Consider the following 26,701-nt stretch of genomic DNA (forward strand, 5'->3'; position numbering starts at 1 on the left):
TACCTAGGAAGTGGGCATTCAGGAGGGCACTTGAAGTAATGAGCGCGTAATGTTTAATGCAACTGATGAATCACTGAATTCTACCTCTGAAACTAATAATACAGTCTATATTAATTAAATTGAATTTAAATTTAAAAAACTAAAAACAAAAAATACACAAACGCATTTTTAAAATGACAACATAGAAAATAAAATAGAACTTAAAATTTATCATAAAGGTTATATAATATTTTCTAACCTTCTCCTGTCTTTCTAATCAAGGGTAATGATTAGTGAAGCACTTAATCTCAAAATCAATTGCTTCTCCCATGGCTGAATTTAAGATATCTGAAGTTTATGACCTTTTAATTCCATTTAGCGATGTAGAGAGGCTTATTTGGACATGAACATTACATTATAGAGTGTTTTGACTATTCAGCTAAATATGAGGTAACGATTTCTAACAATAGTAATAAGAAGTAAAGAGAACGAGAGGAAATTTTGGAGGAGATGGACATGTTATGGCGTAGATCATGTTATGTGATGGTCATGGGTGTGTACCTAGAGCCAAACTCATCAAGTCATATGCATTATATATGTACAATTTTTTTAAAATGTCGATCATTTGTTAAAGAAGTTTAACAAAAATAATTGTTTAAAAAGGAGCAAGCTGCTTAAAGGGTAATGAAGCTTCTATCAGTGGAAGTGACAAATGGTCTTCCTAGAGGGTTGAGGCTCTCCAACCTTACAACCTTTCCAATGTTTCATATCTCATTCAGTTTTAAGATTCAGAAAATGCTAGCCCAAGAGTGCCATAGGCACCAACAAAGCCAGGAATCTTACTGTTTCTTTACACATCTTCTATAATTGGGTACCACTGAAACTGTATTTAGGGAAAATTATAATCGCATATCTCTTAGCTTTAATTCATGGAAATGTGCAGGGGGCAAACCATAATGTTGATTAAGTCACTGACCTGAGGCTTTGATTCTTTGCCTCTCCTCCCAACTCAGGCCTTACTCCTTTCCGTACCCACACTCCGCTTCTGAATTCCCATGTGGATACAGGCATAAAACTAAAGAACCTACTAGTGAAATAGGAAACATCTTCCACTCAACAACCACAAGGCTTCCTTCTGAACATCAACTTTCTGCTTCCAGAAGAGACTGCCTGAAGCCCAGTCTCCTCTCCACTTTAGTCTGAAGAAGCAAAGAGTAGCAGGAAGGTGAGAGACCCACACTCTGGTGGCAGGGGGGAAAAAGGTGCCCTTGTTTTGTTTTTGTTCCTTTCTGAGTGGTCCACAGCTGGAGAGACGGTTGGTCAAACAGGTGCTGGACAGGTAGCTCAGAGCTTCCTTACTGACAATTAAAGAGCAGTGGAGAAAAAGGTATTTCCAGGAACTGCATGCTAAGTAAGCTGCTTCATGTACCCTCTGCTGCTTTCCACCCCCTCGCACCCCCAAGGTGGTTCTCCAGAGGCAGCAGCTGCTCAAGTTGAGCAAGGTGAATTGGGGAGAGTACCATCTTAGGGAAAGTACCTTCAAATCACCCACATGGCTTCTGCTACCTTCTCATGAACACAAGCTTCTTCTAGTATCTTTTCTAAGGCTGGTCTTCCTGGAGTGATCCTAGCTACATTTAAATCATGCTATTATTATTCCTATTTACAGATGAGAAATATTTCCATGCTCACATCATGACCAAGCTAGGAATTTAGAATATGGTGTGCACCCTTTGAGAAATATACCTCTCAAGAATTTTGTGCCAGATTTCTTCCCTTTGCCCCTCCAGGACTACTCTCCATCTTTCCTGGTGCCATGGGTAACTGACCAGAATGACCACACAATGGCCCCTTGCCTTCCAGCTTCTAGTTGGTGTTGGCCAGTGGAGATCCTGGAGGATATGAGATCAAGGAGGAGAGCAGCTTTCCTTCATACCCAACTGTATTGGCATTAGCTGAGTTCATCATTATTCCTCTTTAGATGGCCCTTTCTACTCAACTCTCCTTCTGGGTTCTGGGCTTTCAGTACACTTAGGAGTGGTAAGAGCTTCCTTGTTACAAGGGCAGGAATAAGCTTCACTTTCCTTTGTGGTTTCTTGTCCACTTTTATAAGCAGGCCCTTTGTTAAACCCTGCTCAAATGTCCTAATTTCAAAATACTCTAATCACGTTTTCTGTTGGAACCTTGAAACAAATATCGATCTTACATTAAAAAAGAACCACAACTATTGAAGAGAAAAGATTTTATTAATGCGTTGGTGAGAACTATATATTTCAAAGATGCAGAAATTGATGAAGTGGAAGGGGAGGTGGGTGGGGGTGGGGGTGACTAGGTGGCGGGCACTGACGGGGGCACTTGACGGGATGAGCACTGGGTGTTACTCTGTATGTTGACAAATTGAACACCAATAAAAAATAAATTTATTAAAAAATGAAAAAATGTCTGAAAGAAAACATAAAAAATGTCTGAGAGAAAACATAAAAAAAAAAAGAAATTGATGAAGAATCTTATTTCAAGGTCTCAACCAACCCCAAGGGCCACCATGGCATGGAAATATTATTTGCAGTACAGGGGGCAGCTCTGTATCCTAACTAGGACTCTAAGCACAATATTAAAGAGCCTTTCCTTTGGTTTTGTTATTGCTTGACCTTGACATTTTCTTTTGGAATGAAAGATGTAGGATAGCATTCAAAGTTACTGCTGCAGTGGGATGCAGTTAACCAGGTATTTTCTTCTCTGAGCAGAAAGTATCTGAAACCTCTAGGAGTTCTTCTCTACTTGGGATGAATATCCCAAACATGGTGGCAGCATGGGGGCACAGGAAGGCCAACTACACCCCTGAGAAGCAAACACGGCGTATGGAATCTTCTCCTCCCACTCCCACTTGTTCTCCTTACTGTGTTTAGGGCTTGCTCTAAAAAACAAGCTTAAAAAACCCTGAAAGTCTAATCATTATGGTCCAGCAACACAGTGAAGCAGGCAGATGTACTCACTGAAGTATAATTGTGAGCGCTGTGTTGAGTTTATGTTTGTGACGCAAAGTTAAATGAATAAAGCAGAACATTAGGTAGTGTATGAAGCATGGTTGTAACTCTAATACACACACGTATATAGGAAACACGTGTTTATATAAACACACATGTACATAGGAAAATTCTTGGGGGGATGCAAGAAAACAGTGATAAGTAACAGTGTAAGTAATAGGGTTATGGGTATTATTATTATTATTATTATTTTTCTCTACCAGATGTTTGTTAGAAGAAATGACTCTCTTGGGCCTTTTGATCTGTTACACGTCTTGTTGGGAATGCTGAGCTGCAAGGCCATTTAGGTGGGCCACTCCTCAGGGTTGTGTGGGTAGTTAGTGACCTTGAGAGATAAGGTAACATTTTTCTCCAAAGAGTAGGCTTGTTTGCTGCCTGCTGTAGAAGCAGGAGATTGTCTAAGCTCTGGGTTCCTTAGTCGCGACGCAAAGGCTCTGTGCGCAGAGCATTCATCTGAGCCCATGACATCACCTGGGTGACGATTTAGCAGAGGGAACCGACACAAGCAGGCTGATGAGTGAGCTTCTTGTTGCGCTGCAAGTGATCAAGTTCTTGGTCTCTGACCCAGAAGTCTGGTATCGTCTGTCCGCATCCGTGGAACAGTAACAGGCAGATTTACTAGCTCGTATGGAGGGTAAGAGAAATCCTACACCAATAGTCTTTAACATTATTGCAAAACCAATTTGTAATGATTTGTTTACTATTTATTTTTCCCACAGGACTGCAAATTTTAAAGGATAAGAAATATTTCTCTTTCTCATCCCTGTTTAACCAAAGCTGACGGGAGACCCTGGCACAGGGTAAGTTTCAACAAACAATTGTTGATTGATGGATAAGGAGCAAGTGCACATAAAAAGCAAGTTATGAGAATGATTCCAAACCCAAACATGAAAGTTTGAAGGCAAGACCTGATAGTTTGCAATCATATCTCCCTATTGTTCAATAACCATTAAAAATACACTGTTTATCAAGTACCTACAAGCCAAGCCCACTTGTAGATTACTTTTCAAAATTATCACATTCACAATCTCTTTTCTCAGGTTGAAGGCACTTTCACACACACTAGATCCTAGGCACAAGTCTGTGTGTTGGCAACCCCAAAGTGAAGCCAGCAATAATAGTAGGCAGTTTACTGAGGAGTTACTATGTTCCACACACGGTCCTACACTCTTTGGTGCGTTAGTTTGCTTAACCATCACACCGACCCCGTGAGCACATGACTTTACTTTCCTTATTTTACATTTGAGAAAATTGAAGAACAAGGAGGTAACTGACTTTTCCAGTCAACCTGCTTCTGAGCAGCAGCAGCAGCAGAACAAGTAGTCACGCTGATACCAGACCAAGTCACTGAAGCTGTAAAGTGCAGAGAATACGAGTAAGTCCCCTGTTGAGGTCAGCTAGCTGCTAAGGGCCAGAGCTGAGACACATACTCTGCTCACTTATGAGTAATGCTTGCACCCAAATCCCAGATCTGATAGTCATAACCAATCCAAAAATAACTTTCCTGCCCTGCCTCTGTGGTTAGAGGCACCTCACAGGGCGGCCACCCTGGGTTTCTGACAACTCTTGTCCATTCTGCTTGCCTGGTGCCCGCTCGTCCAGCTGCCTCCCTCCGGCCCGTGGCCTCGAGCACACTTTATTTATTTTTTTATATAAATTTATTTTTTATTGGTGTTCAATTTGCCAACATACAGAATAACACCCAGTGCTCATCCCATGAAGTGCCCCCCTAAGTGCTCGTCACCCCCACCCCCCGCCCACCTCCCCTTCCACCCCCCGCCCCAGTTCCTTTCCCAGAGTTAGGAGTCTTCATGTTCCATTTCTCTTTCTGATATTTCCCACTCATTTTCTCTCCTTTCCCTTTTTTTCCCTTTCACTATTTTTTATATTCTCCAAATGAATGAGATCATATAATGTTTGTCCTTCTCCGATTGACTTACTTCACTCAGCATAATCCCCTCCAGTTCCATCCACGTGGAAGCACATGGTGGGTATTTGTTGTTTCTAAGGCTGAGGAATATTCCATTGTGTACATAGACCACAGCTTCACACTTTAAAGAAGGGTTGGTCATGGCAGCAGGAAAGAGGTCAGAGTTCTCACTTTCATGCTCCTGAATCTGAAGGCGTAATTCTGACCCGAGGGCTCTGAGTCCTGTAGCTGTGGGGTCCTGAATCATTAGTGACAGGACTGGGCCAGATCGTCTCTAAAATCTCTCATTCTCTGTATGTCATGTACAACGTGTCGCGCCATTTGTGACTCCTTTGGAGGACCTGAGGTCTTCCACTTCCGATCAGAACCACTAAATGAGCGCTACCCTGCCCCTAAATTCTTCCCATTGCCGTTGGCAGCCTAGGGCTCTCCTGGGCTTTATCAATAAATCACACATCACATCAAAACTTTACTACCCTATGTTTCTTCCCACTGGGTCCTGTGCTTATCTGTGACAAAAGATGCTGAATTTTTAGCATATAAGTTAGGATTTTAGATTTCCTGTTAATACTTTATTTCTTCCAAAAAAAAAAAACCCATAATACGTTAACTCTTTTAAACTATATTGCAAAAGATTAATATCCTCCAATATTTTGATTCTTACAGATCAGAAACAAGTCCACTGACCTACAGCATATTAATCCTGAAGGTGCCAAAATTTTATTTGTATGTGATAGGAAGGAGACTGAATGAATTAGCAAGCATGTCATTGATTTATTAAGTCAACAGATATATATTTACTGAACACTTACTACGTGCTAGGCACTGTGGCTAGGTGCAAGATAGAAATGAGTAAGAAAATAAATATATACTCAAGGGTTCATGGTTTAAGGGAAAGACAGACACGCATAAATTATATCTTGTTCCATAATGTATCAACACACGTGAGCGAGTGACAAACCACTTGGGGAGATCCAGAAAGGCTTTACAAAGGAAGGGGCATTTTAACTGGAAGCTTCATCTGAATTTCACCCCACAAACCATATTCAGTGACTCTTTGCCCCACAGTTATGGGCAGCAGTTGACAGGAAGATAGATTAATGTGGGCGAAACCGTAAAATTTCCCCCTCACTTTTGAGTGGCAAAGGGATCCTCTAGAGGGAGCCATATGATTGTGGGAGAGGAGCAAGGCACCCTTTGTGGTGTGTTTGGTTAACTCCTCACTCATGAAACATTTTTGTTTTAATGACAGTTGTTCCCAAACCCCAAATCATTATATATATATATATATTCAGTGATCCTATAAACCCAACTCTTATTTCCAAGTAACTTATTCATTTCCTTACTTGGTGGAAATGAAACCTGAGTTGGCTAATAGTATCTAATGTAGGTAACAAATCCAGATCTTTCCATGAAATTTAACAGAAGGGCCCTTGTGGGTAGGGTTCCTTCCTCTTTGAATGTGGACTCTCATACAGGCTTGGCCATGTCTCTGCAGGAGTTTTCTGAAAGATAAAACAAGCCTCTGGTGCCTGTCTATGAATTAATGTTATTTCAGAACACAGTTCTTTCTTTTCTGTTTTGAAAAGCAAAAGCAAAAATGTATAGTTTCGCAGCTTTGGAGACCAGCAGTCTGACATAAAGGTGGTGGCAGGTGGTTCCATCTGAGGGTCCCTTGTAGTTTGCTGTCAACCTTTGGTGTATCCAACCCTTGCCTTCGTCTTCACATGACTTCTCACTGTGTGTGTGTCTGTCTTTAAATCTCCCTTTTGTAGGATGACAGCAGCCACATTGGTTTAGAGCCCACCCTAATAACCGTATTTTAACCCGATAACTTCTGTAAAGACCCTGTCTCCAGATAAGGTCAAATCCTGAGATATTGGACACCGAGGCATATAAATTTGAGAGGAATAAAGTTCAACCCGTAACAATGCCCAAGCTAGAAACTTCACTCTTCGCTGTAAATGTTCCCTCTCCCTCCCCAGTCATTAGCTGTGCTTCATTTCTTCTCTCCATGTCCACCCCCTTAGTCTGCCCTTTCCTCTCCAGGTGACTTCCGCCTCCTGACTCACTTCCTCCCGCCAGTCCTCCCTACAAACAGCTGTCGTCCTAAAACCATACAGGACTAGATTTGTTACTTCGTCACGGTTGCTCAAGGACACAGAGCGACTCTCTGATACTTCCAAAACCAACCTAGAAAGTCTCGGCCTTGTTCCAAAGCTCTCCATTTCTCCTTGGTAGGTTAGCCCACTCTGGGGAGGCGAGCCAGCTCCTGCGGACCACACACATCAGGTGTATTCCTGCCAAACCCTCTTGCTGTTTCGCTGCCTAGAATGCCCTCTTCTATCTACTCAAAACCTGTACGTACCGTCAGAGCCAGTCTAAATCGCACTTCTTCAGTGACACCTTCCCTGATGGTTCCCATCTTAGAATTTTTTTTCCCAAAGAAACAAGAGCTTTATTTTTTTTATAAATTTATTTTATTTTGGTGTTCAATTTGTCAAATATAGCATAACACCCAGTGCTCATCCTGTCAAGTGCCCCCCTCAGTGCCCGTCACCCAGTCACCCCCACCCCCCACCTCTTCTTCCACCACCCCTAGTTTGTTTCCCAGAGTTAGGAGCCCATCTTAGAATTTTACCAGGATTTTCTACAACCAGTACCTTACAGTTCTGATTTTTGTTTTTAACTATTTCTTGTAAGTGGAGGCCCTTCAAGCAAGCTGTGAGCTGCCTGAGGGCAGGACCATGACTGTAATTTCTCTTATGTCCTTCTCTCTGCCCAACACAGTGTCTGAGACATATAAGATATCAGTAAATGTTGGTTGAATGAAGCAATACATGAGCCAATGATCTAGTGAATGAAAGAGACTGATTTAATGATTTCATGAATGAATGATGATGCTAAGAGTAGGGTTCTGAAACATTTGTAGTGATGATGGCTGCCTCAACTTGATGGAGGCTTCCTTCCTAAGAGGCATGCTGTGCCTGACTTTGTCCTTACTTGGAGGGCTGAAGTGACCACAGAAATGTGCTCTAGCTCATCAAGAAATGAAGAGACACCTGGAGCACCCATCTCCGTCTCTCACTTTACAGCCTGTAGCTCAAGGTTCTTTTCAAAGAAGTATTGTATTTTAGACCTTCACAGACACAGGAGGAGTGACTTAGGTCTTCAGGAGGAGATCTGTGTACAGTCTTTAGGAGATCAGGGTAGGTTTGTCCACTTGTGCTGCTGACAACCATGACCCATAATGAGGCATCCTGAGGCTTCTCAATGTGTTGACCAAAGGGCAAGGATGTAGCCGTAGCTATTATTCAGTACTGTAAAAACATGGCTCAAGAACACCTTAACCAATGGACTTCTTCTTCTTTTCATTCTTTCTTCTTTCTTCTTCTTCTTCTTTTTTTTTTTTTTTTTTTACCAATGGACTTCTTGATTACCTTTAGCGACAGAGAAGTAATAAAGACCATCGACCAAAGGGTAACCCTCAAGGTGAGAGGTCATTGTTTATTCATATACTCTCTATAGCAGCCATCACAAGGCTAGAAACAGATGCTACCTCACAATGAAAATGCAAGTAACATACACAAACATTTAAAAGTCCCCAGAACAGGGGTGCCTGGTTGGCTTACTTGGTTAAGTGTCTGACTTAGTTTCAGCTCAGGTCATGGTCTCAGGATCATGAGGTTGAGCCCCGCATCAGGCTCTGGGCTCAGTGCAGAGTCGGCTTGGGATTCTCTGTCTCTCCCTCTGCCCCTCCTCCCACTCATGCTCACTCTCTCTCTCTTTCTCTATTTTAGATGTTAATTTATTATTAAATAAATATTAAATAAAATAAAATCTTTTAAATAAATAAATAGTCCCCAGAAGAAAGAAGGGCCACTCTCCGCTCATGATGGGAGCCCTGGGTTCTGTGATAAGTGGAGAAGCCCTTGGGAGCCAACTGCTATCAGGGTCTGGGCAGAAGACAGAGGGAAAAAAAAAAACAAACAACTATCTTTCTGATGGTCCTACTTTGGTTTGTGTAAGGACTGGAGTTGGAGACAGTTGTGGCATTTAACCATCAGAATAGGCCAGCGAAGAGCCAGCATGGAAGGAGAATTAGCCATTTCTACTCTAAATACAGGCCCAGCCAGGGCGAGTTACATAATTTGTAGGTACAAATTATTGTAGTGCAAAATGAAAATGAGGAATTCCTTGTACAAAAATGTCAAAGAATATTTTTTAAAAAATCTCAAGATGGTGACAGCAAAGGACCAAGTACGGGGTTCTTTTGAGCACAAGATCTTGTGTGATTGCCCAGGATGTATGCTTGGGAAGCCAACCCTAGATCCAGTCCCTGGAGGAGAACAGTGTTCAGTCTGAACCCATGAGAGCCCGCTTACACTCAAGCTCTCCTGTGTCAGAGCCGTTGTACCTGCAGTTGTTTCCACCTGGAACACCTTGAACATCTTTCATCCCTGCAGTGTACAGTTTTCTTCTTGGGTGGTGGCTAGGATGTTTGCTAATAATAATTTATTCAGGGCACATTTTATGTGTTTCTATATATGTGTTACATCTAAACAAAAAATATTCTTTAAGAAAAACAACTTTAATTTGCCATCTTGACTCTTGTTTGACAAAGTAAATTTCAGAGAAGCTCAGAAAGAAACGAGCACTCCTAGTACCAGGATAGGGAGTGAGAAGTTGGTGTCACCTGGGTATCCACCTGGGTGTGCAGCAGGGCCGGGAGGAAAGCAGAACTTAGAGAAGATGGGGAAAGACTTCTGGGAAGAGGGAAAGAGGGACCCTGAGAACTCAAGATGAAAATGAATCTGTTTGTGTTAGGGCTGGCATAACATGGTGGTGGCTACCTAGAATGGGAAGTGACTGAGGAACCAGCGGAGACAGTGCTGATTGGTCAAATTAATGTCAATTTTACTTGTATAACCCAAAGTTGCTGTCATGTGTGATGTATGTATTTGTATAGAATCCAATCATTTTATAATGGATAATGCCTGAAAACGAGTGAGACAGTGGTGATATTAGATTACAGTTGTGTACTCTGATTTTAGAGACTTAATTTCAAATTTTAACACTGCCAATTTCTAACTAGGTGACCCTGGCAAGATTCTGGGCCTCAGTTTCTTCATCTATAAAGTAAGAATAATAATAGTATCCACATTTTAGGGTGGTTTGTACGAGGATTAAATGAATCAATACGTGTACTGTGTTTAGGTTACCAAGACATGGTTAATACTCCACAAATGTCACCATTTATTATTGGGGTTAAATCATAATCATAGCAGGACATGATTCCTAAGTCAAATTATTGTCTGAGATGGCTCTAGGGGTGTGAGAACTACAAATTTTGTCTGTACTTTTTATCTTATGAATTTTTAACAAGTGGAGCACCTTGGGGCATTCCCACTGACGAATGACTCCTACACACAGGCAGAGCGCAATTTCCCTAGAACGTTGTGACTAGTCTTCCACGTCGGGTGCCACTCAGAGGAACACCTTGCACGTTTCAAAAAAGTAACTTCCTTAATGCACATCTGCTTGGTTTTCCTTCCTCTCTCTCCTCTTTGTTTCCTTTTTCTAATCTTACTTTAAATCTCTTGAGCATACTAACAAGATTGAGAAAATTCCCCCAGTCGAATTTTTAACTGCATCATGATTCAGCATACTTCTGATCATTCTTTTATTCTGGATACATAGATTTTTTTCTTCGCCTTTTTAGGGACCTAATTCTATGTACTTTTCCTACGTGACTTACTGTGACACCAGAAATAGACTATGATGCTTATATTGTTGCCTTTTTTCTCCCAAAGCCACACACCAAGGGCATTTGTCATACACTTCGTATCTTCAGGATAACTTTTTGTGGTTTACTAATCTCAAGCTAGGACTCAGAGGAAGCCCAATTCTCATAAGAAGATTAGTTAGATGCTGTGAGAATTGTTCAAAACCACAAAGCAATTGAGAGATAAAATTAGGATTTGTTTTCTAAAATTTCAATCCATTGAATTTCACACAAGAACAAAATACCAGCAAATAGAAGATAGCCCAGTTGTTTTGTTATGGTGCAATTAAAAGTCATAGATTATCAGAAATTTCATTCTCCTTCTGCACTCTCTGGGGTAGATGCTTAGCTGAGGTTTTCTGTAATGAAGTACTATGAGGTAAGAAGTAATAAGAGATGTGATGTGATGAAGAGAAGTAATAATAAGTAATAAGGCAGGTGACTTTGTTTTGTTGTATTTTCTTCTAGAAAGATGATGGTGATCTTAATGGGAGAGAGAAATAAGTAATTATTTTAATTTTTTATTTGGGTATAGTTGACACATGTTACATTAGTTTCGGGTGTAGGACATAATGATTCAACTCTATATGTTGTGTTATGTTCACCACAAGTGTAACTATCACCTGTCACCATACAATGCTATAAAACATCATCGACTGTATACCATATGCTGTGTCTTTTATTCCCATGACTTATTCATTCCATAACCAGAAGGCTGTATCTCCCACACCCCCTCACCCATTTTGCTCTTCACTCTTCCCTCCTCCTCTCTGGTAACCATCAGGTTATTCTCAGTATTTATAAGTCTGATTCTGCTTTTTGTTTGTTTAATCATTGTTTTGTTTTTTAGATTTCACACGAGTGAAATCATGTGATATTTGTCTTTCTCAGTTTGACTTATTTCACTTAGCATGATGTCATCTAGGTCCATTCAAATCGTCACAAATGGCAAAAATCGCATCCTTTTTTATAGCTGTGTAATATTCTGTGTGTGTGTGTGTGTGTGTACATCACACTTCCTTGTCTATTTGTTTATCAATGGAAACTTATGTTGCTTCCACATTTTTGCTATTATAAATAATGCTTCAATAAACAAAGAGGTTCATATATCTTTTTGAATTAGCGTTTACTTTGGGTAAATATCTAGTAGTGGAAATATTGGATCATATGGTATTTCTTTCTTTTTTAAGATTTTATTTATTTATTTGAGAAACAGTGAGAGAGAACAGCAGAAGAGGAAGAGGAAGAAGCAGACTTGCCACTGAGCAGGGAGCCCAACACAGGGCCCAATCCTAGGACCCTGGGATCATGACCTAAGCTAAAGGCAGATGCTCAACTGACTGAGATGCCTAGGTACCCGTCATATGGTATTTCTATTTTTAATTTTCTGAGGAACCTACAATGCATCTATATCAAAATACTAACAGTATTTTTATTTAAATTCAATTTAAATTTAAATTTAATAGCACATCATAGTTTCAGATGTGGAGTTCAGTAATCCCTCAGTTGCTTATAACACCTGATCCTCTTCATCAACAGCATTTTTTAACAGAACTAGAATATATAATACTAAAATTTGTATGGAACCACAAAAGATGCCAAGTAGCCAAAGCAATCTTGAGAAAGAAGAACAAAGCTGGAGGTATCAGAACTCCAGATTTCAAGGTATGTAACAGAGCTGTAGTAATCAAAACAATGTGGTACTGGCACAAAAATAAACACACGAATCAATGGAACAGAAGATGAAAGCTCAGAAATAAAGTCCATGTACATAAGGTCAAGCTATGACAAAAAGGGGCAAGAATATGCATATTTAAAAGATTTTATTTATTCATGACAGACAGAGAGAGAGAGAGAGAGAGAGGCAGAGACACAGGCAGAGAAAGAAGCAGGCTCCATGCCTGCTGGAAAACAGTTTGAACATTCCTCAAAAAATTAAAAATAGGAATGATGTGTTAAAAAATAATTGTTTCTAGAAATATAAAAAGGTACCAAGAATTAGAAGACAATATAGAATTAATATTAATGTTAGGATTATGGTGGCTTGTGATGTCATTCTGTAATGAAATACAAAGGGAGAAATGTCATAAAGCCTTAAATACCAAATGTCTGAAATCTTTTAGCAAAACTAAAATAAGGAGATGGGAAGAATAAAGATGGAGGGCTCATACTACTTGACTTCAAGAATTTCTATATAGCTACACTAATTAAAACTGTGTGATATTGACCTGAAGATAGACAAAAAGATCGATGAATTAGAGTAGACAGTCACAATTATGGTCAATTAACTATTGACAAAAGTCCATAAACAGTGTGAGAAAGGAGAGTCTTTTCAACAAACAAAAGAGTGTTGGGCTAACAGTATCTCTGTATGTCAGAAGATTAGCTTCAACCCACGCCTCATACCTGATACCAAAGATAACTCAAAATGGATTGTAGATTTATAGGTAAAACATAAACTATAAAACTTAAAGAGGGTACAGATCATGAGAGACTCCTAACTCTAGGAAACGAACTAGGGATGGAGGAAGGGGAGGAGGGCGGGGGATGGGGGTGACTGGGTGACGGGCACTGAGGGGGGCACTTGACGGGATGAGCACTGGGTGTTACGCTATATGTTGGCAAATTGAACACCAATAAAAAACTTAAAGAAGAAAATATAATAACTGTTAAGATTTTGGTAGATGTTTTTGTAGTAGCCCATTTATATACAATTGTATCAGTATATCCTGTGTTTGTAGCCAGCTTTTGATCACTAAACATTGAATAATTAACATTTTTCCATTTCACTAAAAGTCTCCTCTTGCCTCTTCACTGAAGGTCATCATCTGAGTCTAGGAGCAGAAAGAGATATAAGGGGATTCATCATGAACTTGGGCACCTTGAATGGGAATCTGGAAACATATTTGGTGCCCAGCCCATCTGCTCTATAGTGGTGGCCTTGGAATGAGAAATGCTGATCTTTCCGCGGGGACAAACCTCAGAACTGTTCTGGAAAGTTATGCACCTCAAAAATATCCTGAAATGAAAATACCTAAAAAGAGAGCTGCACTTCATGACTCACCTGCTACAGCTGTGGAGGCTGGAATCTCTCTAACATTGAGAGCATTAGCCTCACTGCTTGTGTTTTCCAGAACCATATTATACTCCTCAATGTCTCTGTTTGTGTCTATCAATATCTTATTGAAGGAAACCAAAACCATATGAATTATAATAAAGATATTTCGAACTCCACCTTTTAGGTTTATTACCATATATAAGACTCAAGTGCTGGGTATAGGTTGGTTGACACTGGTGAATTCATTATAGGAAATGGTCATATGACTTCTTTCTGAAGGAGGCCTGTGGGAAGGGTGTGCTTTGACCCAGGTACAGGGGACTCTGAGAAATATTCAGCATCTCATAACCATGAGCTGTTGGCTTTGGGTCATACCAGTTCTACTCCTCTGTGAGGTCCTCAGGCATCACTTGATATATTGAGTAGATTTTATTATGTCCCAGTTTTTCCACTTGAATGTGAGATAGACGCCATGAAAACAGTGAGTGGATCACATTTATTTTCCTTTGTATTTCAAGAATCTAGCAGAGTTCCTGGCATCTGATAGGTATGAAAAAAAAAAGCTGTGTCAGTTGGATGGATGGATGGATGGATGGATGATGGATGATGAATAGGATGAGGTGAGATGAGATAGCACTGATTTGTTGGTCTTGTAGTTCAGTATGGGTGCTTTATTGAAGTGCTGAACCCAGATTTCACTCACACACTCCAAATCAAGCTTCTGTTTAGACAGGGTTAGAAAGTTGCTTAAAGAGAATTTGCAATTTTTTTTGAAGAGAAAATATGCTGTGATCAGAGAAGAACACAAGACAAATATACTTAGAAGCTGACCTCCAAGCGCTCATAGTTTAAGGGAGAAGGGGGGTCTTTCTGCCTTCATATAGAGAGTTATCCAGCAGCTCCTAAAGTCGATCTCTGTTAAGAGGGAAAGTCTTAAAAAAATGTAAAATGTAATAATGTCACACAGAAAATCATGACAAGAATGTGTTGAAAATTGTTAATAAAATGAATTGAAACTACTTACCAAACAAAAAACAAAACAAAACAAAAAAACAACAACAACACAAAAACAAACCCAAAACAAAAAAATCTTCAGCGATTTAGGTTCTAGTTTCAACTATCTGAAACCCAGTAGCAAATTTAGGAGTAAAGAACAAAAGATATAGATGCAACCAAGTTTGTGTATCATATATAAGTGAGCTTCACCTTTATTCAAATCTATTTACTCTTTATGCCCAATTCTAACAAATGTGACAGTCTGGCTTACTAGCTAAACCTAGTTAACAAAAGGTATTTAAAACAGAGAGAAGCACTTGACAGGATGAGCACTGCGTGTTATTCTATATGTTGGCAAATTGAACACCAATAAAAAACAAATTTATAAAAAAAAAAAAACCAAAATAGAAAAAAACAAAAACAAAACCAAAATAAATAAATAAATAAATAAATCAATAAAACAGAGAGAATGCTGCCAGAAATGGAAACTCTGAATTTAGGGCAGTGGGAGGAGACTGCAAAACCATACAAGATTGTCTTAAAATATTAGGCTCAGGAACTCAGAAGGCAGAGTATGTCCCAGACAATTTACTATTCAAGCAACCAACCTCACATGTTCATGGCTCCTCAAAGTGCAGGACACTTCAAACACCACTCAGTTTTCTAATATGTTATGATATATGTAGCAATAAGCTAGTTGTTTGGAATCCTGAATAGCTTCTCTCAGATACAGTGGTATAGTTAATGGCTCTCTTTTCGGGTCAGCCTCTAAGAGTCAGTGGCCTCGTAATACAACTGCAAAATTTATAAATCGCAGTAAATATAACAGAAAACAATCCTGCAGCCACACTTTTCTTTCAACATATGGAGGCCATATGGCAATTACTAATAAAGTTGATCCACAGCTTGCAACACTCCCCAAACTGCGGATCTGGTCTAGCCCCCCGCCTATGGGGTGGGGAGTAAATCTCCCTCAGCGCCAGTGTCTTTGCCTGATTTTCCACACAGACCACTGGATTCCAAAATAGAGAGAAACGTGGAATGGACATATTTTGTGTAAAAAGGGTGGTGGGAGAGCTAACACTAGCCTCAGCGAGGCCGGAAAAGATCTGATTTGCCACCAGGACAGGGTTAAAGGTGTTCTCATTAATTTGCCACATCCAGTTACAGGGCATGTACTCCTTTAAAAAAAAGACTTTATTTATCTAGAAAGAGGGAGCTCAAGAGTGAGCAGAGGGAGCGAGGGCCTCAAGCAGACTCCCCACTGAGCACGGAGCCCAGTGTGGGGCTTGATCCCAGGACCTGAGCCAAAATCAGGAGTCTGACCCTTAGCTGAATGAGCCACCCAGGAGCCCCTAGGGCATCTGCTCTTCACCTACTGACTGGGCATGGCAGGCAATAGATGTATTTTGAGCCAACAAAATAATGAATGCAGAATGATATCCTTTCCTAAAGAAGGGCAGCCACTGATCGGGATGGAACCCTAACTTGTAGGTGGGGCCCTAGTTCCTTACCACATACTCCTGGCATGTCCCAGTTGTGGGGCTGGAGGCCAGAGCTTCAGGCACAAAAGAGCAGTTGTGAGCCCCTGGGAAGCTCAGCACTCACGGGGCAACAATGTCCGGGGGAGCAACGACTGATAAGGACGGGAGACAAGGAGAGAGAGAAAAGGAAACTCATTCCCACGATGAGAAGTGTCTGGGATGCTCGGTGTCAACAAGCGGTGGCAGGGGAGAGAAACTAACTGGCAACTAGAGGTGAATCATTTAGATAAAGGATCTGTTAAAATCAATATTCCTACTAGGAAATCTCTCAAGCCATAGAAAAATGATTAAACGATGTTTAGTTTCCTCTGAGACACAAAAATGTATTCAATGCACTTCAGAAACCACCAAAATGAATTAAAATGTTATTTATATAATTTTTTCATATTCTTGAGTTAATATTTTAAAAGAATACATAATGACATTAAACATGTTAGGTATATGGGATATTATTCTTTCTTCCAGGTTAAAGATTATTTTAATGGCTGATTAGAGTGGAAAAAAAAAAAAAAAGACACTCAGCAATAGGCTGTCTTCCAGCCTAGACTCTAATACTAAACTATGTATGTGTAGGGTTTTTTAATTTTCAGGTTTATTAACAATGAAAACTGTCTCCAGCTATGCCCGCCACAGGAAAATCAGCTGCAATAACCAGAAGCAAAGGACCCTTTAATGCATAGAATCCAAACTTGGGGCGTCTGGATGGTTCAGGCGGTTAAGTGTCCGCCTTCGGCTCAGGTCATGATCCGGGGGTCCTGGGATGGAGCCCACATCACGCTCCCTGCTCAACGTGGAGTTGGCTTCCCCCTCTCCCTCTGCCTGCCACTCCCCCTCCTTGAATTCTCTCTGTCAAATAAATAAACACATAGAATCTTTAAAAAAATATAGAACCAAAACTAATCAGCTGAGAGTAGGTTGTGCTTTTTAAATTTATTTCATTGCTAAATAGCTCATTAGAGACGGAGGAGAAAGTAGATTAATCATTAGCAAGGGAGGATGAAGCGGTACGTTTTAAAATAGTCCATATAAGTTATCTAGATAGACCATTCTATTGCCAGTGGTTTTTGGACTCCCCTCTGAGGATCTAGTTTTGGTCGGTGTGAGCCACCCTGATTATTCCTCAACAGACCAAGACGTAACAGTAAAGCAGCAGGCTGCACATAACATACAACTGGGGTTAACATTCTTTTTTTAAAATTTATTATTTTTTTATTTTTTATTTTATTTTTATTTATTTTAATTTAATTTATTTTATTTTTTAAAATAAATTTATTTTTTATTGGTGTTCAATTTGCCAACATATAGAATAACACCCAGTGCTCATCCCATCAACATAAAAGGCTCCTATAAGTCAATATGAAAAGCAGAAACAACTCAGTTTCAAAAAGTGACAAAAGATATAAGTAGACAATTCACAGAATTGCACATGGTGAATATGGATTTTAGAAGATTCTCAAGCCCCTGAGGATATGATAATAAGACAGTTTATGCACTTATCAGATGAGCCAAAGTTTAAGACAGTAATATCCACTTTTGGGGAAGTGTCAGGGTTGGTTTTCCAAGCACGATCTGAGGATCTTTTGCATCAGAATCATCTGGTGGGCTTGTTTAAGAGGCAACTCCCAGGACCTGGAAGCAGCCCAGGTGTCCTGTAGAGGTTGGACTGGCAAACTGCGGCCACCCGGGCCGGGGAAGACTACTTGGCCGTCAAGAGGCAATGACTTGAGTGGACCCCAAAGGCGTTACTCAAAGTGAAAGAAGCCAATTCCGGAAGGTCACACGCAAAATGATTCCAGACTTGAAGAAAAATCAATAGTGATAGAGAAGATACAGGTGCTCACCAGGGCTTTGAGGTGGGGGTGGAATGCGACTGCGACTTGAGAGCATGAGCAGCTTGCTAGGGTCACGGAATCTTCCGCACTCTGGTTGCCACAGCATCAGCTGCTTCTGCAAACCTACTGCCTGTGTCAAGATTCACAGAACTCTGTAGTCCCTCTCTTCCACAGTCAAACTTCCAGTGTGAAAATGTTAAAAAACAAAGAAACGAGACACATATATGGAGCCCACCTCAGACTTCGCAGTCAGAATCTCCGGGCAGGTGTTCAGCCAGTGGCCTCTCTTAAAAAGCTCCCACTGATTCTTGTGGACACTAGGATTTAAGAAACACTAGCTTGACATAATTTTTCAAGTCGGTGTTAATTTGCACCACATTCAGGAGGATCATTAGGAATATGTAACAAAACGTAGAATGCGTATGAGCCTTGACTCAGCAGTCCACTCTTAGTAATGTATCATGGGAATACAGGGCAGTTTGCAGAGACGTACAGACATGGGCACGGGGCGTGCTACAGCAGTGAAAACGAGGAACAATTTAGATTTCCATCAACAGCAAACAGTTACACAAATTACCCTACAGAGACATTGTGCATTTGTGAGCACACAGCGGAGAAGGGGATGCACGTCTAATTTCACGTATTTATTTATATTCAGGTGTATCTGGAAGGAACCCTGCAGGCTGTTAGGGAATATTATGAGTCATGTGGCTCTCCCATGCCCATCCTGCCCTCTAAAAAAGGAGAATTGAATGGCCTCCATTGAAGCAAGCGGGGAGATCTCACATCTAAATCTAGGTGTGGCATTGGTGCCTCAGTGGTGGGGAGTCATCACCTCCCAAATCCAGACACGCGGTTCCTCCGAGGAATGGCTCTGTTGTCCACCGCCTGGACCCGCAGCCTGTGTAGGCTCACAGCCTTCAGGCCCCCTCTCCACCCCACTGGAGACCTTAGAGTTTGACTCATCTAATAAGCTGTGGGAAGAGGTAGGGAGTCCTTCAAACTCTGCTCCTTTTCATGTGTGTGCACATGAATTGAATTGAGTGAATTGAGATTGATATGAAAAGTCTAACAGAGGGATACGAATTAAACCGAATTTAATGTTCTCATATTTATTGTTATTGTTCTTCTTGGGCATCTTTTCTGTGCCAGGGGCTTTACACATGTTGTGTCTAATTCTCACAATTGCCCTTATGGTAGGTTTTATTAGCCCTCTACTCAGATGAGATAACTACAGCATTGGCAGGTTATTTGCCCAAGTCTCCGTGTTCCCTCCTTACCCAAGCAAAGGCAACGACCCATCTCTTTTGTCCCCTAATCTCCACTTGCCTTTCCCAATAACACTGCTCTGAATCGACAAACCAAAAGTTCATCCAATATGTAAGTATACGTCCATCATTCTTCATTATTTAAATAAAAATTTTTTAAAGATTCTATTTATTCATGAGAGACACAGAGAGAGGCAGAGACACAGGCAGAGGGAGAAGCAGGCTCCATGCAGGGAGCCCGACATGAGACTCAATTCCGGGACGCCAGGATCAGGCCCTGGGCTGAAGGCAATGCTAAACCGCTGAGCCCCCCGGGCTGTCCGAATAAATTTTTATTGAATGTATTCATACTTTATTTAAATACTTGAACAGCATCCATTCTGTTTTCTAGGCCTCCTTAGTGAAGTCCCCCGGCTGGCGGTAGGAGATTTCTGCTCTACAGACCTCATGCTCCTGATTGGGTGGCCATCACTCTGATGGGTCGGTTCCCCTGCTTATCAGTTGAGTATTTTGAACATTGCTCCTGGTTACGTGATTGTTTCCTAATAACCATCCCTTGTATATATTACATCTCCCCTCTCCCTTCATCATTATTGTTAGGCTGTTTTGCCTTCAAAGTGTGACTCTTGCTGTTCCTTCTGTCTGAATTGGCCTCATTTTATATTCCCTTGACCTGTCCAAGCCCATCCAAACTTCTGAGCTCAATTCAAGTCCGATCTTCTGACAGCCTCCCTACCCAGCCCTCTCCGCTCCCTGGTGGTCGTGTGCTCACCTCTCTCATGGACTATCTTACTGCTGCTGTGAGCCTCTTGGTGGGGACTGGGTGCTTATACTATCATATCTTCCACATGTAGCAAAACATCTGTCACCTACGATGTACCTGATGCGTGCTTTTTGGCCCGGCTGGAGATAGGCCAGATGAATGTCACTTGTAACCAGCTGCGCAGGTGGGAGCAGTTTTGGATTAGAGTTAGTAGACTCAGTGCCTAGACTCCAAGATGCCTTCTCTCACCAGGTGGTTGGAGGAGCGGCCTCACCGAAGCCGGATGGGAATGACGAATGGTCCTGGAAAGTCTGTCATAGCCTTACTACCTTCTGGTGCCTTACGGGTCCCTTATTGTGACATAATTTAAATCTTGTTTATGAATTTGTTTCAGACAAACCTGTAGGGAGGCCGGCACCAGAGCTCATCTCTGTAGATCAAATTTCTTTCTCCCTGTAACTCATGCGGTTTCCTTTCCTCAAAATGTTGTTCTCAGCCAAGGCCAATCATGTCCCCAGGGACTTGTAGTAATGTCTGAAGACATTATTGTTTGTCCAACTGGGGTGTGGGTGCTACTGGCATCTGAGGGTAGAGGCCAGAAATAATGCTGCACATCCTACAATGCACAGGGCAGCCCCCACAGCAAAGCATTTTCTAGCCCCTAGTATCCTTGGGTCTACGGCTGGGAGGTTCTCATCTGCAGCTGTCCACATCAGGAGTCCGTCCTCAAATTCTTCTCCAAGTCTCACTCTCTCACCAAAATTTTTCCAGGTTGCCCTCTGGTTTGCCAGTATCTTCCCTTTCTTTAAATCTTGTCCTGCTTTCTCCCTGCCACCAACATACAAATTAGCACTTGGCAAACAGATGTCATCAGATCTGCAGTTGTTTGATTCCATAGTTTCAGTTCAGTTATAAGGTTATTAAGGATAATGACATTAATTTTTCCATAGGTCTGAGTCCCAGGCAAATGTATAAAAATACTTGATGACTCAGGTAGGTCCTTTATACACAGAATGAAATATAAATATGCTTAAATATAGCAGCTCCTCTTAAGGATTTCAGGATATGGAGACAGAGGAATCTTGTTTAAATGTAAAAGGGAAGTTCTAGAATTTCTACAGAACTTAAGCTCTTCTTATTCTGAGGAATATACCTAGAAGTGGAACTCAAGTATTAGCTACAGTCACGCTGTTCTCTGAAGTTTAAATAAGATCTGGGTCAACTCCTCAACATGAGAAAAGTAGCATTTTTCTCATTCAGGGACCTTTAGGGATAGTTGTGGGTTCTCCCTCCACACATCTGCTCTGCTAAGACCCCTCTTTGCCCTGCACCTGCCGCGGCCAAACTCTGCTTCCCACCCTGGGCAGACTCTGCCTTGACAGTTCCTTTTCCCGTGTCCCCTAAAATCTCCTACGTAGGGCATTTATAGACGTATAAGTCTTCAGAGAGGGTTGGAAATACAGTTTCCCGTGTCCCCTAAAATCTCCTACGTAGGGCATTTATAGACGTATAAGTCTTCAGAGAGGGTTGGAAATACAGACCCAAAAATAAAATAGTAAACAGCCCTATTATTTTTTGGCAGCCGTATTTTAAAAAATCTTTCATCAACCTCAGTCCAGGAATTTCTCATAGACCTACCTACCTTTTGCTCCAGACTTCAGTCTGCTTTGTAGCTCTGCACTTTCCCTGTCTTCTTTTCCCCTCAACATCTTCCTAGCCCCAACTCTCAAATTCCTCTAAAATACTTTTGCAGAGCCGCCAACAGTTCTTGAAGCTTCACCTTCCCCACCCCAAGCAGTCTAGGATGGTGCTACCCTAACAAAGGCTGTAATCTCCCTAATTCACTCTACTCCACAAAGAGCTCTGAGTTCTGGTGAAGAAAAATGTCACCCATGAATGGAAATGTCACCTTTCAGCAGGGACAAGGAACAGAAGTCCACAAAAGAAGAAAGTGTGGCGTGGGTGTGGACTAGGTGGCCTGAAGAGTGAGGGTTCTGTGAAGGCTGTCACGGTTTGGTTATGTGTCAGCCAACTGGTTTTCTTTCTAACCAAATCTTGGAGGACTGGGGACACTGTTAAACCACTCAACTGGCAGGGCCAGTCGTGAAACTGGTGTGAGCCACTTTCCCCTCTGAGAATAGAAATAAGGCCAGCACCCCACACAGCAGTGTGCCAGCATACATGTTCCCCGGAGGTCCCACTAAATGCCTTCTTTGGGCACTAAAGTAAAGCACAAACACATCGTTTGTGTAGCACTCGCTTCTGCTGATACATCTGTAAGTGATATGAGCTCATCATAAAAAATTGTAGACGGTGAAACTCACTCCTAATCTCACTGTAAGAAATAATCTCTGAATACTTTAGTGTATTTTCTGTCCTCATAAGGGTCATACGGGCTTTTGTCTCTAAGGAAATGTTCGGGTCAATTTCATCACAGAAAAAGACTTATTTTATTATTTATTTATTTATTTTTATTTTTTAATGAATTTATTTTTTATTGGTGTTCAGTTTGTCAACATACAGAATAACACCCAGTGCTCATCCTGACAAGTGCCCCCCTCAGTGCCCATCACCCAGTCTCCCCAGGCCCCTGCCCACCTCCCCTTGCACCACCCCTAGTTCGTTTCCCAGAGTTAGGAGTCTCTCATGTTCTGTCCCCCTTTCTGATATATCAGAAAAGACTTATTTTATAGGCTCAGAACTGGATATAAGAAATCTTGTCTTCATCTGCTCCTGGAAATGTCATGACCCATTCTTTAAGTTAATGTGGATATCCCCTAGGAAACCCAGAGGCTTTCTTAGTTTTCTTCCCCCTTAAAATTAATCCAGTTGTTCAATAAATACTTACTGAGTGATAGCTATCCTGACCAAACGCTGTTCTAGGAAGTGGGGATTGCATCACCGAACAACACAGAAATCTTTGCTCGGGGAGCTCTTCCTTGTGGGAGGAGATAGCAAGGAGAGGAGCAAGTCTCTTCATTTCTCTAGGTACCAATTTTCTCTCTGATCAAATAAACTGAGGAAGTTGGACCAGAAATTAAACATCTTCAGAGCTCGGGAAAATCATTGGAAATGCCTGTCTTGAATGGGAGCATTTCTTTAAGTTTCTTTTTTTAAAAAAATCTTTTAAAAATCTAATGAGCTCTTCATTTTACTTTCTGATATGTCAAGTGTTTAAAAATATAAGAACAATGTTTGAAGGATTTATCACGGAATAAAAATGAAACTCGGGGAAAACGTACCTTGATTATGCAGGACTGACACCCGCCCAGAAAGACGCTCCAACTTGAGGAGCAAGAATCTTCCTACTTTGAAGGAACATGGTAATAGTTTCTGCTGATATTTTTCTTGATAGCCATAGTCAAGATATCCAGAGAGCTGGTATCTGAATTGCACAGAAGAAACCACTGAGTGGGAGCAAATTTTCAGAAAAAGGAAGCTGAAGACAAGCCTCCCAGTCATACTTCAGATAGGCCCTGAGGTGTGAGCACTGTTGCTTCAATCCTTGACACATTAAATTATTTAACACGGGTTTTGCTGCTCCCAGACTCTTCACGACCTAGGGTAATCCTCACAGCTAATCTGAGATAGACAGTTCCTGTTTCGTAGATCTAAAAATACAAAGACACGGTGTGATTTGCTCAAGGTTACACAAATAGAGCATCCAAACAGTGTCTCCTAATGCTAGACTGGATGCTTCTCCCCTGGGCTACATTTATTTCCTCTCTGGAACCTAAAATCCCTCTGATTACTTAAAAGCGTAGCATGCTAGAAGAGTACAAGGTGGCTCTGGGTTTTGTTTGTTATCACGTGGCAACGAAATTAGGCAAGGCCGCTCATGAAGACCAGCCGGGGACCAGCCCCTCCCTGACCACTTCTTCCTTTGCTCCAGGTGAACAGCAGCAGTCCACTGACAGTTTGATTGCTCTCTTCTGTGCAGTAGGCCTTGGTGCTCCCGTGTCTCCTAGTCTCCCATACGCACCTGCAGCCCCAGTTGGCCACCTGGCTGGTTTCAGTCGACCCGGCCCATACCCCGAGCATTTTCCAACATAACCAGGACATGTGGCCTCTGCTGGGAGTCCCCTATGGAGAAGAACATGTCTTCTTAGAACTTCTTTAGAAGCTGAGCTCTAAGGAAATCAAAGTGTTCTCCAGAAGGCGAGGACTTTTCTCTGCTTAACAGATCGCCCTGTGGTTGCTAAGGCAGAGCAAGGGCCACGCCACAGGCAGGACACTTGCCGCACTCTGCTCCTCCCGCTGTTCCCTTCCTAGGCAGAGGTAGCATCAGTTTCCTAATTTGCAAAGTGGGAATAATAACAGCCTGCCTCTATGGTGTTTTCATTTGAGTTTAGAGAGTTCAGCCTTCACTATTTTTAGCTCTACTCTTTTCTATTCGTGTGTCTTCGTTTGAAATCTGAATCAACAGTTCTCAGAATAATTCAAGTCTGAGTGTGTGTGGTAGGGAAGGGGCTTGGGGGAGCTGGTCAATGGTTTAGAACTTTGCGGAAAGGTTGGAGCCGTCACACCGACTGTCAGCAGAGGTGTGTGAGAAGCTCAACCACAGAGCTGTCCTGGGAGGGCAGGGTTGAGCGGGGGTGAGGTTATGCCCATGACTCTGCTTAGACAGTGAGGATAAGAAGATGGGGGCTACTAGGGAGAGACTCCAGGAACACAGGAAAAGAAGAAAGGGAGGGAATTTTTCTTTGGTTCACAAGGGAGCCTGTCTCAGTGGAAGGGGAAATTACAAAACTGACCACTGTGTAAATAACTACATCGCATAACAATTTTCAAATACTGTTGAGATCAGTAAAAAGAGAAAGGGAAGAGGACCATATATATCACGAAACCAAGCCATAAATAATGAAAGTACCAGTTACTCCCTAGGAGTATCTGTTTCTAACTGACTTTTTGTCAGAGATAGCAGGTATAGGCAAAAACAGCAAAACCAAAACAGCAGTTACTTCGTGTGAATAATAATCTAACAAATAGGATGTTTCTACAGCGATATCTACGGAGGGCTAAAGGCCAAGGACGAATCTCAACTGTCCTTGAGATTTGTTTTCTAGCTTTGTCCCCTCGCTCTACATCCCGTGGGAAGTCCAGCAGCCCCTCAGATGCCTTTGTCTCTTGGGACACAGGGACTCTCCTGGCCACCGCTGGCTCCCACACAGTACTCCCTGAGCTCACAATCCCCCTTGGGTCTCAGTTCCCACATTGTCCGCTGAGTGGGGAACTCATCCTTTTTGTGTGAATCTCACACCCCAAAACCATTGCCCAAGATATTAGGTGCGTTGCTAAACAGAGTAGGCTCAGTGTGAGAGGGACCAGCAGTAGACATCTCAGACACCAGTCTGCACGCTCCGTCTCTTCCCACTAGCCTAGTTTGCCACCAGGCTATCCTCCTTTGCAGAATGGAAAGGCCTCTCTAGTCTCGCCCTGTCTTACTGACTTGCCCCTTCCTCGGCTTCCCACTCCCTACTCAACTCAGACTTTCCCGTAGCTCATCAAAAACTCAAAAATGTTCCTGCTAAAATGAGTGGCTTTGTCATTTAGCAACATAGAAATATTTAAGATCCTTTGAAAACTTTTTTTCTTTTCCTCTTCTCTCTCCTCCATTAATCTAAGTGCAAGGGAAATATATAGACGTTTTCTCATTGATAGAAATTGTGCACCCTCTCCCTAGAATGCAGAACACAAAAAACAAGCATTAGTCTTGATTAGCCAATTTATTTTTGCTTCTTCAGTAAGTAGCGATGAATACAATCTGATAATACAGTGACATATCATTTGTTCTTGAAGCAACCCTTGCTATGCCATATTCGCCTTCGTACAACGTGGAGGCCTTTGCTCACCCTATCTTCTCAACCCCTGCCCTTTCTTCCTATGCCTGTCCCGTCCCCCTCATCCCACCTCAGGCATCATCCTCTTCTTCCCTCTTCTTCATCCATTGGAATCCCATTCTCTCAACTCCCAGCTTACATCTCTCCTCCCTGAGGGTCATCTGGCTTCCCGTGATGGTCTTGCTATTTATGTTCTTTGGACTCTGTTTAACTATTTCACACTTCTTTGTCTTATATTTTCAATTTTGAGTGAATGAATGGCTTAAGCTTCAGGAATTTTAAGCCTTGAGGTCACCAACAAATATATATACACTAGCAGTGATATGCTCTTGAGTCAGTGACACCACTGGCTCCAGTGTCAGTTTCCTCTCCTGCACAATGGAAAATAGTAGCTTCCTTGTACGTGATGCTGTGGGGATTGGATGAGATTACATTTCAAAGAGCTAAGCACAGTGTTGATACATGGAAAGGTCTCACCAAATGTCAGCTCTTATAACACTGTGATGATGAATAAGATGGAAGGTATGGGCTGGGCCAAGAAGATTAAAAAAAAAAATTTGGCCAAATCAGTAAAATAATCGATTGGTCAATCAAGGAGACACACATCAGCCCAGGAAGTTACCTGAATTGTAGATCGGAAAAAAGCCTGGTTGTTAGCTTGC

At 41.7% G+C, this 26,701-nt stretch overlaps 1 long non-coding RNA gene across 1 annotated transcript; it reads left to right on the forward strand.

Annotated features, from left to right (window-relative positions):
• The first annotated feature begins 1,865 nt into the window (after positions 1–1,865).
• LOC112659531 (uncharacterized) lies at positions 1,866–13,972 on the forward strand. The gene is made up of 7 exons (XR_003136369.3): positions 1,866–2,019; positions 3,743–3,823; positions 7,195–7,313; positions 8,400–8,445; positions 10,049–12,091; positions 12,278–12,403; positions 13,559–13,972. It is a non-coding gene; the product is annotated as an uncharacterized LOC112659531 (long non-coding RNA).
• The last annotated feature ends 12,729 nt before the right edge of the window (positions 13,973–26,701 follow it).

Source organism: Canis lupus, chromosome 35 (assembly GCF_003254725.2).
Source record: "Canis lupus dingo isolate Sandy chromosome 35, ASM325472v2, whole genome shotgun sequence".
Classification (NCBI taxonomy): Eukaryota; Metazoa; Chordata; class Mammalia; order Carnivora; family Canidae; genus Canis; species Canis lupus.